The sequence below is a fragment of the Azolla caroliniana genome, unplaced genomic scaffold (assembly GCF_043228905.1).
Source record: "Azolla caroliniana isolate FFs.n. ecotype wild unplaced genomic scaffold, voAzoCaro1.0.p SCAF_7, whole genome shotgun sequence".
Classification (NCBI taxonomy): Eukaryota; Viridiplantae; Streptophyta; class Polypodiopsida; order Salviniales; family Salviniaceae; genus Azolla; species Azolla caroliniana.
In genome coordinates, this window is record NW_028230442.1 from 20,630,941 (window position 1) to 20,646,433 (window position 15,493).

General features: G+C 47.3%; 3 non-coding genes across 3 annotated transcripts; all 3 read right to left on the reverse strand.

Moving 5' to 3' along the window:
• Positions 1-5,096: 5,096 nt before the first annotated feature.
• TRNAC-GCA (transfer RNA cysteine (anticodon GCA)) lies at positions 5,097-5,168 on the reverse strand. Its single transcript has one exon. It is a non-coding gene; the product is annotated as a tRNA-Cys (tRNA).
• Positions 5,169-8,015: 2,847 nt separating this feature from the next.
• Positions 8,016-8,087, reverse strand: TRNAC-GCA (transfer RNA cysteine (anticodon GCA)). Its single transcript has one exon. It is a non-coding gene; the product is annotated as a tRNA-Cys (tRNA).
• A 358-nt stretch (positions 8,088-8,445) lies between these two features.
• TRNAC-GCA (transfer RNA cysteine (anticodon GCA)) lies at positions 8,446-8,517 on the reverse strand. Its single transcript has one exon. It is a non-coding gene; the product is annotated as a tRNA-Cys (tRNA).
• Positions 8,518-15,493: the final 6,976 nt, after the last annotated feature.

The following is a 15,493-nucleotide window of genomic DNA, read 5'->3' on the forward strand; positions in this document are numbered from 1 at the left end:
GCGCGCCACCGAGGAACTGCACGGGGCCTACCCGAACGTGCGAGTCAAGATCGGCGACGTCGAGATTGACCAGCACTTCTTCGTACAGGAGACGTCCTCGCACCCGGTCATATTAGGGGAACCATACATCACGGCAACGCGAATGGAGACCAAGGTGCTGGACAACGGTTCGGCCTACGCGAGGGTCAAAAACCAGGACGGGCGCCATTCGGTTCAATTTCTGACGGTGCGGCCAAACCACGAGCGAAACCGCGAATCCCTCGGTGGCGAGAACCGGGAGGATTTTTAGAGAGGGCTGTCAAGGCGTGGGGCCAAGATAGCCCGGACACTCGGGAAAGACCCCACGACTGTACGATAGAACCGAAACCGAAGATACCTTGCACGATAGGTAGGAAATTTTGCTTCTCCAACGACGGAGGGTGTGTAATGGTCGGCATCGTTGGCCGAGAAAAGGCAAGGGCGGAGGAGCGACTTCGAGCGTGCGGAGTCCTTGGCCTGGACGAGGAAATCAGCGGAGCCGTGGAGGCGGTCTCCTTCGACGACACCTTGGGAATGCTGAGGAAGGTAGCTGGAGAAGACCTTAACGAAGACCGGACAATACCGGTATGTTCCGAAGAGATGTACGAAGTCATCGCGGACTTCAGTCAGGGGCTCAGGTCGGATCGGACGGCCCGAGTTAGCACGAAGTACAAGACTGTGGACCGGAAGGTAAGGCCAGTCGCGGCACCCTTACCGGAGGGCAGCGAGTCCCGGATCAGAGGGGTTGCGTCGGACCCCAGTTTACGAGATCCGGTCTGCATAGGACACACCTTCACCGACGGAACGCTCCGGGAGCTCAAAATCGGTGGGGGCGGGTTCGTACTGCCGGCGGAGGAAGACCGGTTTTGGAGAAGCTCGGAAGGCACGGGAAAGCCTTCGCATTCTCGCCGGAAGAGATCGGGTGCGTAGACCCGACAATCGTGGACCCGATGGTGATATTCACGGTACCGTATGTACCATGGAATCTCAAGCCGATTCTAGTACCGAGAACTCACATCCCGAAGTTGATGGAGCTATTGAGGCAGAAAGTCGATATGGGTATTCTCGAATCGTCGAGCGCGCCATACTCGAATCGATGGTTTACCGTACCAAAGAAAAACGGAACATTGCGCTTCATTCAGGACCTGCAGCCGGTCAACAGAGTGACCATTCGGAACGCAAGAATCGGACCGACCATAGACGAGTTCGCGGAGGCCTTCGCCGGGAGGTCGATTTACTCGGTCGGCGATCTGTACTCGGGGTACGACCAGTTCCAGCTAGTCGTGGAGAGCAGAGACATTACGACGATGCGAACTCCCCTCGGCCTAGTACGAATGTGTACCCTGCCACAAGGAGGGACCAACTCGGTGGCCCACATGGTGAATGCAATGAACAAGGTACTGAGGGATTGCATCCCGGACATCACCATGCCATTTCTAGACGACATCCCGATCAAGGGGTGCCCGATGGAAGAGAAGGACGCGACACTCAGACCGGATGGATGCCGGCGATTCGTGGCAGCACACATCGACGACTGCGAGAAGGTGCTACAAAGGCTAGAGGATGCGAGGCTCACCTTCTCCGGGGAGAAATCGGCCTTCGGGCAATCAGAAATCCTGGTGGTCGGACACCTATGTGGACCATATGGCCGGAAGCCGTCTCCGGCAAAAGTAGAAGCCATCTCCGCGATGAAGACCGACTGTAGCTCGGTTACGGAAGTTCGGAGGTTCCTGGGGGCATGCGCATTCTACCACATATGGATCCCGCACTACGCCCACGTTGCGGAGCCGCTATACGGGTTGCTGAAGAAGGGGCGGAAATTCGAGTGGCGAGACGAGCACACGGAGTCGGTCCGGAAGCTGAAGGAAGCTCTTGTGGCAGCACCGGCGCTCCGGAAGGCTGTCTACGAGAAGGGTACCCCGGTATACATAACGGTGGATACGAGTTCGACCGGGATCGGATGGGTCTTCAACCAAGAAGACATGAATGGCATTCGGTTCCCGATCCGATTCGGCGCGAAGGTCCTCAGTGAGCGACAACGAGGGTACGCCCAGGTTAAACGCGAACTCTGGGGTATCGTTTCGGCAGTAAAGGCCTACAAAGACTACCTGATCGGGACGGAGGTGATTATCGAGACGGATTGCCTGCCAATTCTCGGCATGGTTTTCGGATGCGTGACACCGGACTTGGCAATGCTCAGGTGGATAGCGTACATCAAGTCCCTGGATCGGGAAATACGACACATTTCCGGAAAGGACAACGCCATGGCCGACATGCTTTCGAGGGCGAGGTTTGATGACGAGGGCGGCATGGTTTCGGAGGACGAAGAAGTCGGCGTGGACTTCTTCGAGGCGGCGTACGTGACGACCGATGGGACGAGCACTCTGGCACTTAACGACTTCGAAGAGAGCAAGTACGACGGCGAGTGGCTCCAGATCGGTGGATTTTTGAGGACAATGACGCCGGATGCGTCATGGACGAAGGACGAGGCCAACCGGATCCGGAAGAAGGCTTACCGATTCTTTCTCCGGGACGGATACTTATGGAAGCACCCGAAGAAGAGGAACGGCGTCCCGCTCCGGGTGGTGGCGATGAAGGAAGAACAGGAGGAGCTGCTGATGGCCTACCACGATAGCCCTTGGGTCGGACACCGTGGAACCTGGGCCACGTTCGAGAAGATAAAGGGGAAGTACTGGTGGTCGGGACTGTACTGGGACGTGCATCGGTTCGTGACAACTTGCGAGAGCTGTCAGATGCACTCCATAGTCCGACACCGGGACGAACTTCACCCTACGTACCCTCCGACCATCCACTTCAAATGGATGGTAGACCTGGTGACGATGCCGATGGGAGTAGGACAGATGCGGTATCTGGTCCTGGCTCGGGAAGATTTGACGAACCAGGTGGAAGGCCGGGCCCTTCAGAACAAAACGACTGCAGCCGTATGTCGGTTCCTGCTCGAGAACGTAATATGCCGGTACGGGTGCGTCGGGAAGATCATGGCTGATCGCGGGGAGTTGGACGCCGAAGAGGCCGAGGAGTTGTTTGACCGGTTAGGGGTCAAGCTCTCGCTTACCACTGCATACAATCCGGAGGCAAATGGAAAGGTGGAACGCGGACATGAACCGATCGTCAAGGCGTTAGTTCGGGCATGCGGAGGGCAAGTCGGGAACTGGCCACGACTGCTGCCTTACGTGTTGTGGGCTGACCGAACTACGCACAGTTCGGTAACCGGATTCATGCCGACAGAGCTCATGTTTGGGCAGAAGCCGGTCATGCCGATGGAACGTACGATCTCCTCATGGGCAACCGTGGACTGGAGAAACGAGATGAGCCGGGAGGAACTGTTGGTGGCGCGCATACGACAGCTTGAGCGAAGACCGGAGGACGTGGAGCAGGCTGCGGGAAAGCTTCGGGTGGCAAGGACGAGGAACAAAGCCCGGTTCGACCGGACGCACCGGCTCCGACCGAAGAAGATCGAGGAAGGCGACTGGGTGCTAGTCTATGACAGTAGCCTCGACAACCAGCACCGAGCAACACGGAAGTTCGCAAGAAGGTGGTTCGGGCCTTACGTGGTACGAAGCGCCAACGACAACGGGACGTACCATCTGGCAGAACTCGACGGCACGAGAATGGCAATACCAGTAGTTGGGAAGCGGATCAAAGCGTTCAAGAAGCGTCACGACGACGAGCCGGATCCGGATAACCTGGACCGGGACGACGAACGATCCGAAACCGAAGAAGAACCGACGGGCGAGGAATAAAGGCTGGACCGGTTTTTTCCGTCCCAACTCAATTTGGCGCATGCCGGTGGATGCGCGGTTAGGTGGGGGCGGATGTTGTGAAGAAAACCGTCCACGAGCGGAATCGGTGCGCCGGAGCATAGGAACCGGCTCTTCATGCACGCACGCCTTACGTTGTACATAGAAGATCCTAGGTAGGAAGATTCGGTAGGTAAGAAGTTAATAGGAAACGGCTCCCTTCTTGCCTATAAAAGGAGGGAGACGAGGAGGATGAAGGGATCGCGAAGTAAGAGAGGACGAAGTGCTGTCGGATTGTGGGCCGAAGGCTTCTCTCTCTTCCAAACTCCATAGCTCCTTTCTGTGCAGGTTTCGGGAGGCTCGCGCTGCTCTGAGGAATGCCTGAGTGCTTCCGGCAGCACCTCCAACCTACTCCTTTCTTTCTGTGCGTTTACGAACAGGCATCGGCATCTGTTCGCCGGCCTGTTCGGTTGTAACCGACTTCGTCCTCTTGTTGTTTGTCTTTGTTCATACATACATACATTCGTGTCTCTCTGTGTCGCTGTCCCACTCGCGTCTTTGGGTCGAAGGGCCGTGTCCCTGTGGATCTATGCTCGCACGTAGTGGGTCTCTTCTCCTTTCTCTCTTGCTCTTCGGTACAGGACCCCCGAGGTCCTGCCTCTTTCTACGCATCCGCGAGGAATACCTCGACAACGCACAAAAGAAACATTATGTGGGAAACTTCCATTGACTCATGTAGAAGACGTCCAAACGAATTATTATTTCAGTTTGGACATCTCCTTGAATCAAAAGGTAGTCGGGGTTAATCAGAGACTTATCATACTTTAACGGATTGGTCTACCACTAAGATATACAGACGGGCCACTAAAGAAATATCACGTCGAAATATCCATTCATGTACATGAAATCTATACTTCTTAGAATTTGGGCTCAGCAAGGGTTGAACTAATGATCTATCAGATTGTAGCCAATTTTTGTAACACTAAAGTTTACACCCGCACACAAAAGAAACATTTCGTGGCAAACGTCCACTGATTCATATAGAAGAAGTCCACACTAATTAGTAAGTCATTTCGGACATTTCCTAGAATCTGGAGCCAGGCGGGGTTGAACCGATTACCTATCGTACTACGGCCGGTTGATCTATCACTTAGATATACATGCTGTCAAAAAGGAAATATCATGTCGAAATCTCCATTGATTTATCTACAATACATCTAGTGGAATGATTATGTAGTTTTGCACACATCCATCTATTCATTTACGTGATATCTTCAGCATCCATTAGGTATATGGCGCACAACATCTCCTTGAATTAGGGCGCAACCGGGGTCGAACCGGTGACCTATCGGACTGCAGCCGATTGCTCTACCACTGAGCTATACGCCCACGCACAAAAGTGATATTACGTCACAATCTGCCATTCATTCATCTACTAGATATCGAGTCAAATTATTACGAGTTTAGGGAAACTTCCATCGATTCATGTACATGACATCTAGACTTTATTTTTAAAGACATCTCAGCTTTGAGACGTACGGCTCAACCGGGGTTGAACTAGTGACCTATCAGACTTTAGTCGATTGTTGTAGCACTGAACTTTAGACCCATGTGGCAAACGTCCATTGACTCATGTAGAAGACGTCCAAACGAATTATTGTTTCAGTTTGGACATCTCCTTGAATCAGAAGGTAGCTGAGATTCATTAGAGACTTATCGTACTTGAACCGATTGGTGTACCACTAAGATATACATTCCGGCCACTAAAGAAATATCACGTCGAAATATCCATTCATGTACATCAAATATACAGTTCATTTCTAAAGGCACCTCACCTCTTAGAATTTGGGCTCAACAAGGGTTGAACTAATGATCTATCAGATTGTAGCCAATTGCTGTAGCAGTGAGGTTTACACCCGCGCACAAAAGAAACATTTCGTGGCAAACCTCCACTGATTCATATAGAAGAAGTCCATACTAATTATGAAGTCAATTCGGACATCCGATTAATCTAGCACTTAGATATACATCACAAAGAAAAAATCATGTCGAAATCTCCATTGATTTATCTACAAGACATCTAGTCGAATGATTATCTAGTTTTGCACACCTCCATCTATTCATTTACGTGATATGTTCATTCAATTAGGTATATGGCATACAACATCTCCTTGAATTAGGGCGCAACCGGGGTTGAACCGGTGACCTATCGGACTGCACCCGATTGCTCTACCACTGAGCTATACACCATTTATTCATGTATTAGATATATCCATTCGAACTATTATGAGATTCCGGATACTTCCATCAATTCACTAACATGAAATCTAGACTTTATTTTGAAAGGCACCGCAGTTTTTAGACGTAGGGCTCAACCAGGATTGAACTAGTGACCTATCAGACTTTAGCCGATTGTTGTAGCACTGAACTTTACACCCGCGAACAAAAGAAACATTATGTGGCCAAATTCCATTGACTCATGTAGAAGACGTCCAAACGAATTATTATTTTAGTTTGGACATCTCCTTGAATCAGAAGGTAGCTGGGGTTCATCGGAGATTTATCGTATTTCAACCGATTGGTCTACCACTAAGATATATATCCTCAGCACTAAGGAATTATCACATCGATATATCCATTCATTTGCATGAACTCTACACTTCATTTCGAAAGGCACGTCACCTCTTAGAATTTGGGCTCAGCAAGGGTTGAACTAATGATCTATCAGATTGTAGCCAATTTATGTAGCACTGAAGTTTACACCCGCGGACAAAAGAAACATTTCGTGGCAAACCTCCACTGATTCATATAGAAGAAGTCCACAATAATTATTACGTCATTTTGGACATTTCCTGGAATCTGGAGCCAGGCGGGGTTGAACCGGTGACCTATCGTACTACGGCCGATTGATCTATCACTTAGATATACACCCCGTCAAGAAGGAAATATCACGTCGAAATCTCCATTGATTTATCTACAATACATCTAGTCGAATTATTATGTAGTTTTGCACACCTCCATCTATTCATTTACGTGATATCTTCAGCATCCATTACGTATATGGCACACAACATCTCCCTTAATCAGGCACAACCGGGGTTGAACTGGTGACCTATCGGACTACTGCCAATTGCTCTACCATTGAGCTATACACCCATGCAAAAAAGAAACATTACGTCACAATCCGCCATTCATTCATCTACTAGATATACAGTCCAGTTATTATGAGATTTCAGACACTTCCATCGATTCATGTATATGAAATCTACACTTTATTTTGAAAAACACCTCAACTCTTAGACGTACGGCTCAGACGGGGTTGACCTAGTGACCTATCAGACTTTAGCCGATTGGTGTAGCACTGAACTTTAGACCCACACATAAAAGAAAAATTATGTGGAAAACCTCCATTGACTCATGTAGAAGACGTCCAAACGAATTATTATTTCACTTCGGACATTTCCTTAAATCAGAAGGTAGCTAGGGTTCATCGGAGACTTATCGTACTTCAACCGTTTGGTCTACCACTAAGATATACATCGCGGCCACTAAAGAAATATCATGTCCAAATATGCATTCACGTGCATGACATCTACACTTCATTTCGAAAGGCACCTCACATCTTAGAATTTGGGCTCAGCAAGGGTTGATCTAATGACCTATCAGACTGTAACCAGTTGTTGTAGCACTAAAGTTTACACCTGCACACAAAAGAAATATTTCGTGGCAAACCTCCACTGATTCCTATAGAAGAAGTCCACATTAATTATTATGTCGTTTCGGACATTTCTAGGAATCAGGAGGCAATACGGCCGATTGATCTATCACTTAGATATACACCCCATCAAAAAGGAAATATCACGTCGAAATCTCCATTGATTTATCTACAATACATCTAGTGGAATGATTATGTAGTTTTGCACACCTCCATCTATTCATTTACGTGATATCTTCAACATCCATTACGTATATGGCCGAAAAGAAACATTTTGTGACAAACCTCCACTGATTCATATAGAAGAAGTCCATACTAATTATGAAGTCAATTCGGACATCCGATTAATCTAGCACTTAGATATACATCACAAAGAAAAAATCATGTCGAAATCTCCATTGATTTATCTACAAGACATCTAGTCCTGACGAACGATTATGTAATTTTGCACACCTCCATCTATTCATTTATATGATATGTTCACTCCATTAGGTATATGGCATACAACATCTCCTTTAATCAGGGCGCAACCGGGGTTGAACCGGTGACCTATCGGACTGCAGCCGATTGCTCTACCACTGAGCTATACACCCCCGCACCAAAAAAACATCTAGTGGAATGATTATGTAGTTTTGCAAACCTCCATCTATTCATTTACGTGATATCTTCAGCATCCATTACGTATATGGCCCAAAAGAAACATTTCGTGACAAACCTCCACTGATTCATATAGAAGAATTCCATACTAATTATTAAGTCAATTCGGACATCCGATTGATCTAGCACTTAGATATACATCACAAAGAAAATATCATGTCGAAATCTCCATTGATTTATCTACAAGACATCTAGTCCTAACAAACGATTATGTAATTTTGCACACCTCCATCTATTCATTTATATGATATGTTCACTCCATTAGGTATATGGCATACAACATCTCCTTTAATCAGGGCGCAACCGGGGTTGAACCGGTGACCTATCAGACTGCAGCCGATTGCTCTACCACTGAGCTATACACCCATGCACCAAAAAAACATCTAGTGGAATGATTATGTAGTTTTGCAAACCTCCATCTATTCATTTACGTGATATCTTCAGCATGCATTACGTATATAGCCCAAAAGAAACATTTCGTGACAAACCTCCACTGATTCATATAGAAGAAGTCCATACTAATTATTAAGTCAATTCAGACATCCGATTGATCTACCACTTAGATATACATCACAAAGAAAATATCACGTCGAAATCTCCATTGATTTATCTACAAGCCATCTAGTCCTGACGAATGATTATGTAATTTTGCACACCTCCATCTATTCATTTATATGATATGTTCACTCCATTAGGTATATGGCATACAACATCTCCTTTAATCAGGGCGCAATTGGGGTTGAACCGGTGACCTATCGGACTGCAACCGATTGCTCTACCACTGAGCTATACACCCACGCACCAAAGAAACATTATGTTGCAATCCACCATTCATTCATCTATTAGATATCTAGTTGAATTATTATGAGATTCTGGATACTTCCATCGATTCATGTACATGAAATCTAGACTTGATTTTGAAAGGCGCCGCAGTTCTTAGACGTAGGGCTCAGCCAGGATTGAACTAGTGACCTATCAGACTTTAGCCGATTGCTGTAGCACTGAACTTTACACCCGCGCACAAAAGAAACATTATGTGGCAAACTTCCATTGACTCATGTAGAAGACGTCCAAACGAATTATTATTTTAGTTCGGAGATATCCTTGAATCAGAAGGTAGCTGGGGTTCATAGGAGATTTATTGTATTTCAACCCATTGGTCTACCACTAAGATATATATCCCGGCCAGTAAGGAAATATCACATCGAAATATCCATTCATTTCCATGAACTCTACACTTCCATCGATTCATGTACATGAAATCTAGACTTGATTTCAAAAGGCACCTCAACTCTTAGACATAGGGCTCAACCGGGGTTGAACTAGCGACCTATTAGACTATAGCTGATTGTTGTAGCACTAAACTTTACACCTGCGCAAAAGAAACATTACGTGGCAAACCTCCATTGACTCGTATAGAAGACGTTGTCGTAGTGTGAATTACACACTATGTGGAATATGTAAAACACTACATCCGATTTAGAGTCCGTATAATAAATAAATAAATAAAATAAAATATTAAAAATATTTATTACATGCATAGGGTAGGATTCGAACCTTGTACCGCCACATAGACAAACCTCAGGCTTACCACTATACTAGCATACTATGAATCTTAAAAGTTAGACTAAACTTTATCCCATGTAAATATTCTAGATATGCATGGTACAAAAAGTTATTCATTCATACACACTTGAGTTAAAAGAAAAGATGGGACAAAAAGCTAATCATGCACATGCAATGTGCATGAAAACTAAAGTTAGGAAAAGCAAGATGCTTGCATGTGATAAACTTAGACTCTTTCAACACTATATAAGGAAGGGAGAAAGATGTATAGAGGTTGTTGATTATTTTACAAGGGTTGATTAATATAATATATTCGTGGGATTTACGAATTTGCTAACTTTTTTTTCTCTCTTAATCTAACTACTCTCTAATACACTATACTCGTGGGATTCACGAGTTTTTCATCTCTTTCTTTCTTACAATATATTTCATATTCTTAATTTCCTTAGAATTTTCTTTTCTCCTAGTCCAAAACCTCAATTGTTCCCGCCCGACTCACGTAACGATCCGGAGCCGAAAGGCACGACAGATTTGGTGAACCCGACATGAACACGGGTGGCAAGGAGATGGAAAATCAACTGGAGGCTAACAACATGATGATAATGTTGGAGCGGATGCTTCAAGAACAACGTGCAATGTCGGAGATAGCGGCGACAGTAGAGCGGCTCGTGCATTGGATCGGGCAATTCAACGGAAAGGACGTATCACGGTATCTTCGGGACTACAAGGCGGAAATGATACGGTGCGGGATTTCGGAAGGACTGCAAGTGACATCCTTCAACCGGGTGGCTACCGACAGGCTTCAAGCAAGTATCCACGGGCTACGACAACAAAATCTGACGTGGGAAGCGTTTGAAGAGGCACTAAAGACCACGTTCGCTATCGAGGACTCCTCCAAGGCAACGTGGAGAGGATTTAAGGATTGGGTGGAAACGTCGGACAAGGGGATGAAGGTCCTCAATGTGTTTTAGGCATTCGAAAGTCGGTTCGGGAGGCTGTCCGCGAGAGATCAAGCTATCCTTGCACCGAACAAAGTGATCATGTTCTTACAAGCCGTAGACATCCGGGACCGGAAGGATCTTGAAGTGCTTCTAGGGGACACGACTACCGAGAGTGGCCTCACCGAAACATGGGAAAGCGTGCAGGATATCGTCGCGCAATACACAAAGAGGGGGCAATGGCTTGCCAACGAAGAAAAGAGGGTTTCGGAACCAACTCCGGATCGGAAGACCATGAACTGCGGGCTCAAGAGACTACAACCGAGAAGGGAATCGACACAACCACGGTGGAGCAATTGTTGAAGGAGATGGAGAGTCTGAAAATCGCGATGGTGAAGAAGACGGAAGACCGTCCCACATGTTCCAAGTACATGGATTGTCGATGCATATGGTGCGATAGCACCAAACATGATCGGAGAGATTGCGACGAGCACAAGGAAATCGGATTCATTCGATGGACTCATGACGAAGAAGGTCCTAGAGGACGAGATCGTGGCGAAAGACAATTATGTGACAACCGCAGGAATACGTGTTGGGGAGTCATCTGCAGCAAAGGTGTCTTTTTGGTCGGAAGTGTTAGAAATTTCGAAGAAAGCCGACCATGATGAAATCCGAAGCGTTGCGGAATGTATCCGGGAAGCTACGGGATGGGAGTGCCCCATAGATAAGAATAGCGTACATGCGCTATGTCAATTGCATCAAGTGTATGTGGATGAAAAATGACGGCGCGCAGATGATGCGGCCGGACCATTGAAGACACCGGAAAGCTGGAACTCCGGAGGGAAGGGAAAAGAAAAGACGATTCCGGCATTCAAGCTCGCCTTGGACATCGAACAACAAACGAACTTGAAAAAGGTGTTGGAAGAGAGAATCCTCGATAGCTGGGTAGAATTTTCGCTTCGGGAATTACTCGGAATAGCGAAGAAGGAGTTCCATGATCTTCTTGTGGATCTCGTGAAGAGAAAAAGACAAAGTACGGAGGAAAATGCACCGATGGTGAATGCAAATACCATTTTGATGAACGACACCAAACTGGAGGATGAGATTCCGAATTCCCACTGTACAAAGCCACACTAGGTGCGTGCAACTACCGAGACTACAGTCTGAATCGGCAACATCAAAGAGCCCGTGCTAGCATTGATTGATCACGGATCGGAAATCAATTTGATGTCTAAGGAGTTCTACCAGAAGGGGAAGTGGCCTATTAACACCAATCATGGATGGAAGATCTGGGCGGCCACTAAAGCAACGAAAGATCTATTTGTGGCTTGTCCGGATGTGACGGTGAAGATCGGGGATGTCGAGATCGACCAAAATTTCTTCGTACAAGACGAGGTCTCACACTCTGTGATCCTCGGGCAACCCTTTACCATGACTTCACGGATGGAGACAAAGGTGCTCGATAGCGGTGCGACTTTCGCACGAATTCGGAGCCAAAGTGGAGGAAAATCCATCCAATTCCTAACTGTGCCGGCAAATCATGAAAGGAACAAGAGAGAGCTCTTGTCCCAAACAAGGATGGATTTTTAGAGTGGAGTGTTGCGGAGTGGGGAAGTGATAGTCCGAGAAGCCCTGATACCCCACACAGGAATAAAAGTCTCGGAGCAAAACAAGTACGAATCGGTTCGGATGGGGCATCTACGTGCACGGCCGTAACCGAAGGAATGAAGAAAGAATACCGAAAAGTGGAGGATAAGTTACGGTCTGCATCAATAATAAAAGAAGACGAAGAAATCGTGGGGATAGTCGAAGAAGTGTTCTATGGGAGCACGCTACAATGGCTTGAAAAGCTCGCGGAAGATAGAAGCCAGGGAGACCGGGTAGTCTTGGTGTGAAAATGGGGCCGGATGCACTCTGCAAAAGAAGAAGCAATGGTAAGTACGAAATATAAGACTGTGGAGAAGAAACTGAAACCAACCGAGAGACCGTTACCCGCCAATAGCAAACAAAAGAGGAAAGAAGCCTCGGGGTATCCGACACTTCGGAAGTCCATCGATATCGGACATGCCTTCACAGATGAGACCCGGAAGAAACTTCGGATCGGTGGAGGTGGGTTCCTATTAACGAATGAAGAAGAACGATTCCGTGGGATGCTAGAGCGACATGGGAGAGAATTTGCATTTACATCGAAAGAAATAGGATGCGCTGACCCGAAGAAAGTGGAGCCGATGGTGATCTTCACGATTCACCATGTGTCGTGGAACCTGAAGCCGATTCCGGTGCCACGGGCGCATATTCCAAAAATCATTGACTTGCTCAAGGAGAAGGTGGCGATGGGGATTCTAGAGCCATCAAATGCTCCGTACTCAAATCGACAGTTTACGGTTCCGAAGAAGAATGGGTCACTCTGGTTTATTCAAGATTTGAAACCGGTGAACAAGGTCACGATCCAGAACTCCGGAGTCGGTCTGATAGTGGACGAATTTCCGGAAGCATTTGCCGATCGTGCGATATACTCCATCGGAGACCTATACTCGGGTCGGGGTATGACCAATTTCAACTAGCCGTGGAGAGCCGAGACATCACTACCATACAGACACTGATAAGATTAGTCAGAATGTGCACACTACCACAAGGAGCAACAAACTCGGTTGCACATATGATGAATGTGATGAACAAGGTGCTTCGAGATTGCATTCTGGAGATAATGATGCCATTCCAAGATGACATTCCGATGAAAGGATGCGCGGTAGAAGAAAAATATGAAACTATGGATGATCGGGGATGCCGAAAGTGTTAGGAAACAAGTCCCTCCGGATGGGAAGTGAGAAAAACAGTACTGATGAGCAAACTCGGCCGAGGCCGATAGGTCGAGGCCAAAACCGGATGAGGAGTACCCAGCTACGGAAGACCCGGTGAGAACCGGATGACGAGTACCCGGCTACGGAGAGCCAGATGGTGCAGACCTGGTGAGAACCGGATGAGGAGTACCCGGAAACGGAAGCCAATTTCTCCTCGGAAAGTGTTAGGTGTACATCTTCTAACTTTTGAAGCACTTTCTCGCAATCACGAATATGGTCGACTATGAACTTTCTGACAGGAACTACACGCTCCCTATGTGCAACGCTCGGCCACAACCGAGCTTAGAATCATACACAGAAAAAACAGGGAATGAATGCACGACACAGTGAAGAGAAGAGTCCACAGGATGTTTATGTGGAAAAACCCAAACTAGGGAAAAAACCACGGCAGCCCACAGGCTGCAAACTATCACTATGTTACAGTGTACAACAGTAAAGCACTGAGGCAACAACCTTGAGCTTTCTATCTTCGCCACAGGCAGTGGTTACAACAGAGGCAACGACCTCTTCCTCTCTCTCTCTCTCTCTCTCTCTGTACACAGTTACGCGCTCTGATTTTGCGCAAACAAGAATGACCACAACAACCATCACTAAGTTTGCCCTAAGTCATATTTATACTAATAGGACTTTGCGGCTATTTACAAATATGTTTTCTGAGAGTCCATCGTGGCAAACTTAGTGATGGTTGTTGTGGTCATTCTTGTTACTGCATGATCAGAGCGCGTAACTGTGTACAGAGAGAGAGAGAGAGAAAGAGGTTGGTTCCTCTGTTGTAACCGCCACCTGTGGCGAAGATAGAAAGCTCGAGGTTGTTGCCTCGGTGCTTTACTGTTGTACACTGTAACATAGTGATAGTTTGCAGCTTGTGGGCTGCCGTGGTTTTTTCCCTAGTTTGGGTTTTTCCACGTAAACATCCTGTGTACTCTTCTCTTCACTGTGTCGTGCATTCATTCCCCGTTTATTCTGTGTATGATTCTAAGCTCGGTTGTGGCCGAGCGTTGCGCATAGGGAGCTTGTAGTTCCTGTCAAATTGGTATCAGAGCGAAACGACACAGAAAGTGGACGAATCGTTGGGAGGTATGTTCAAGCTCACCGGCTCCAATTGGTGTGGAAGTCGAAGATGAGGGACATGCTCGTGGTTAAAGATCTTTGGTTGCCGGTTCAGTTCGGGGACAAGAGATCGGACAAGATCGATGCCACGATATGGGAGGTGATGCACATGAAGACAACGGCGTACATATGGTGCTTCATCGACATGAGCCTATACAACAACTTCAATGAAGAGAGTAAGGGTCATGAGCTCTGGAAAAAGATCGGTATTATGTTTCAAAACAAAAATGCTGTTAACCAGGTTTCGGTATTCCGGAAGCTAGTAAGACTTTGGTACCAAGATGGCTCCAGCATGGTGGAGCACATGAATGCCTTCCAGGGGCTGATCCACCAGGCAACATCATTGGAAGTACCTCTCGCCAATGAGGTACTGGCACTACTCCTGCTCGGTTCCCTCCCAGATAGCTGGGAGACATTGGTTGTCACTTTGGGCAATGACGGGCCAGAAGGGAAACGGTTATCCCTAGCAAGAGTGAAGTCGAGCTTGCTAGATGAGGAGGCGCGTCGGAAAGACAAGGATACGAGCTCCGACTCCAAAGCGCTCCTTACTAAATCGGAATGCGGAAAACAAAGGAACCGTTGTCCCTAGAACCGGGAAAAGTCGGGGACACAGTCAAAGTCAAGGGAGAGGCCTACTTGCTTCTATTGTGGCAAGTCGGGACACTTCTAGAAGAACCGTCGGCACTTCCGAAAAGACAAGGAAACTAACAGTACCGATTCGAAGCGGACACCGGACCAGAACGGTAAAGACCGGACGGGACCAGACCGGAAGGGAACGACGGAAATCACAACAAGTGAAGAAGAGTTGATGCTCATCACCAAGGAGAGTGAGTTGAACCTTGCCGGCGACGAGACAACGTGGGTTGT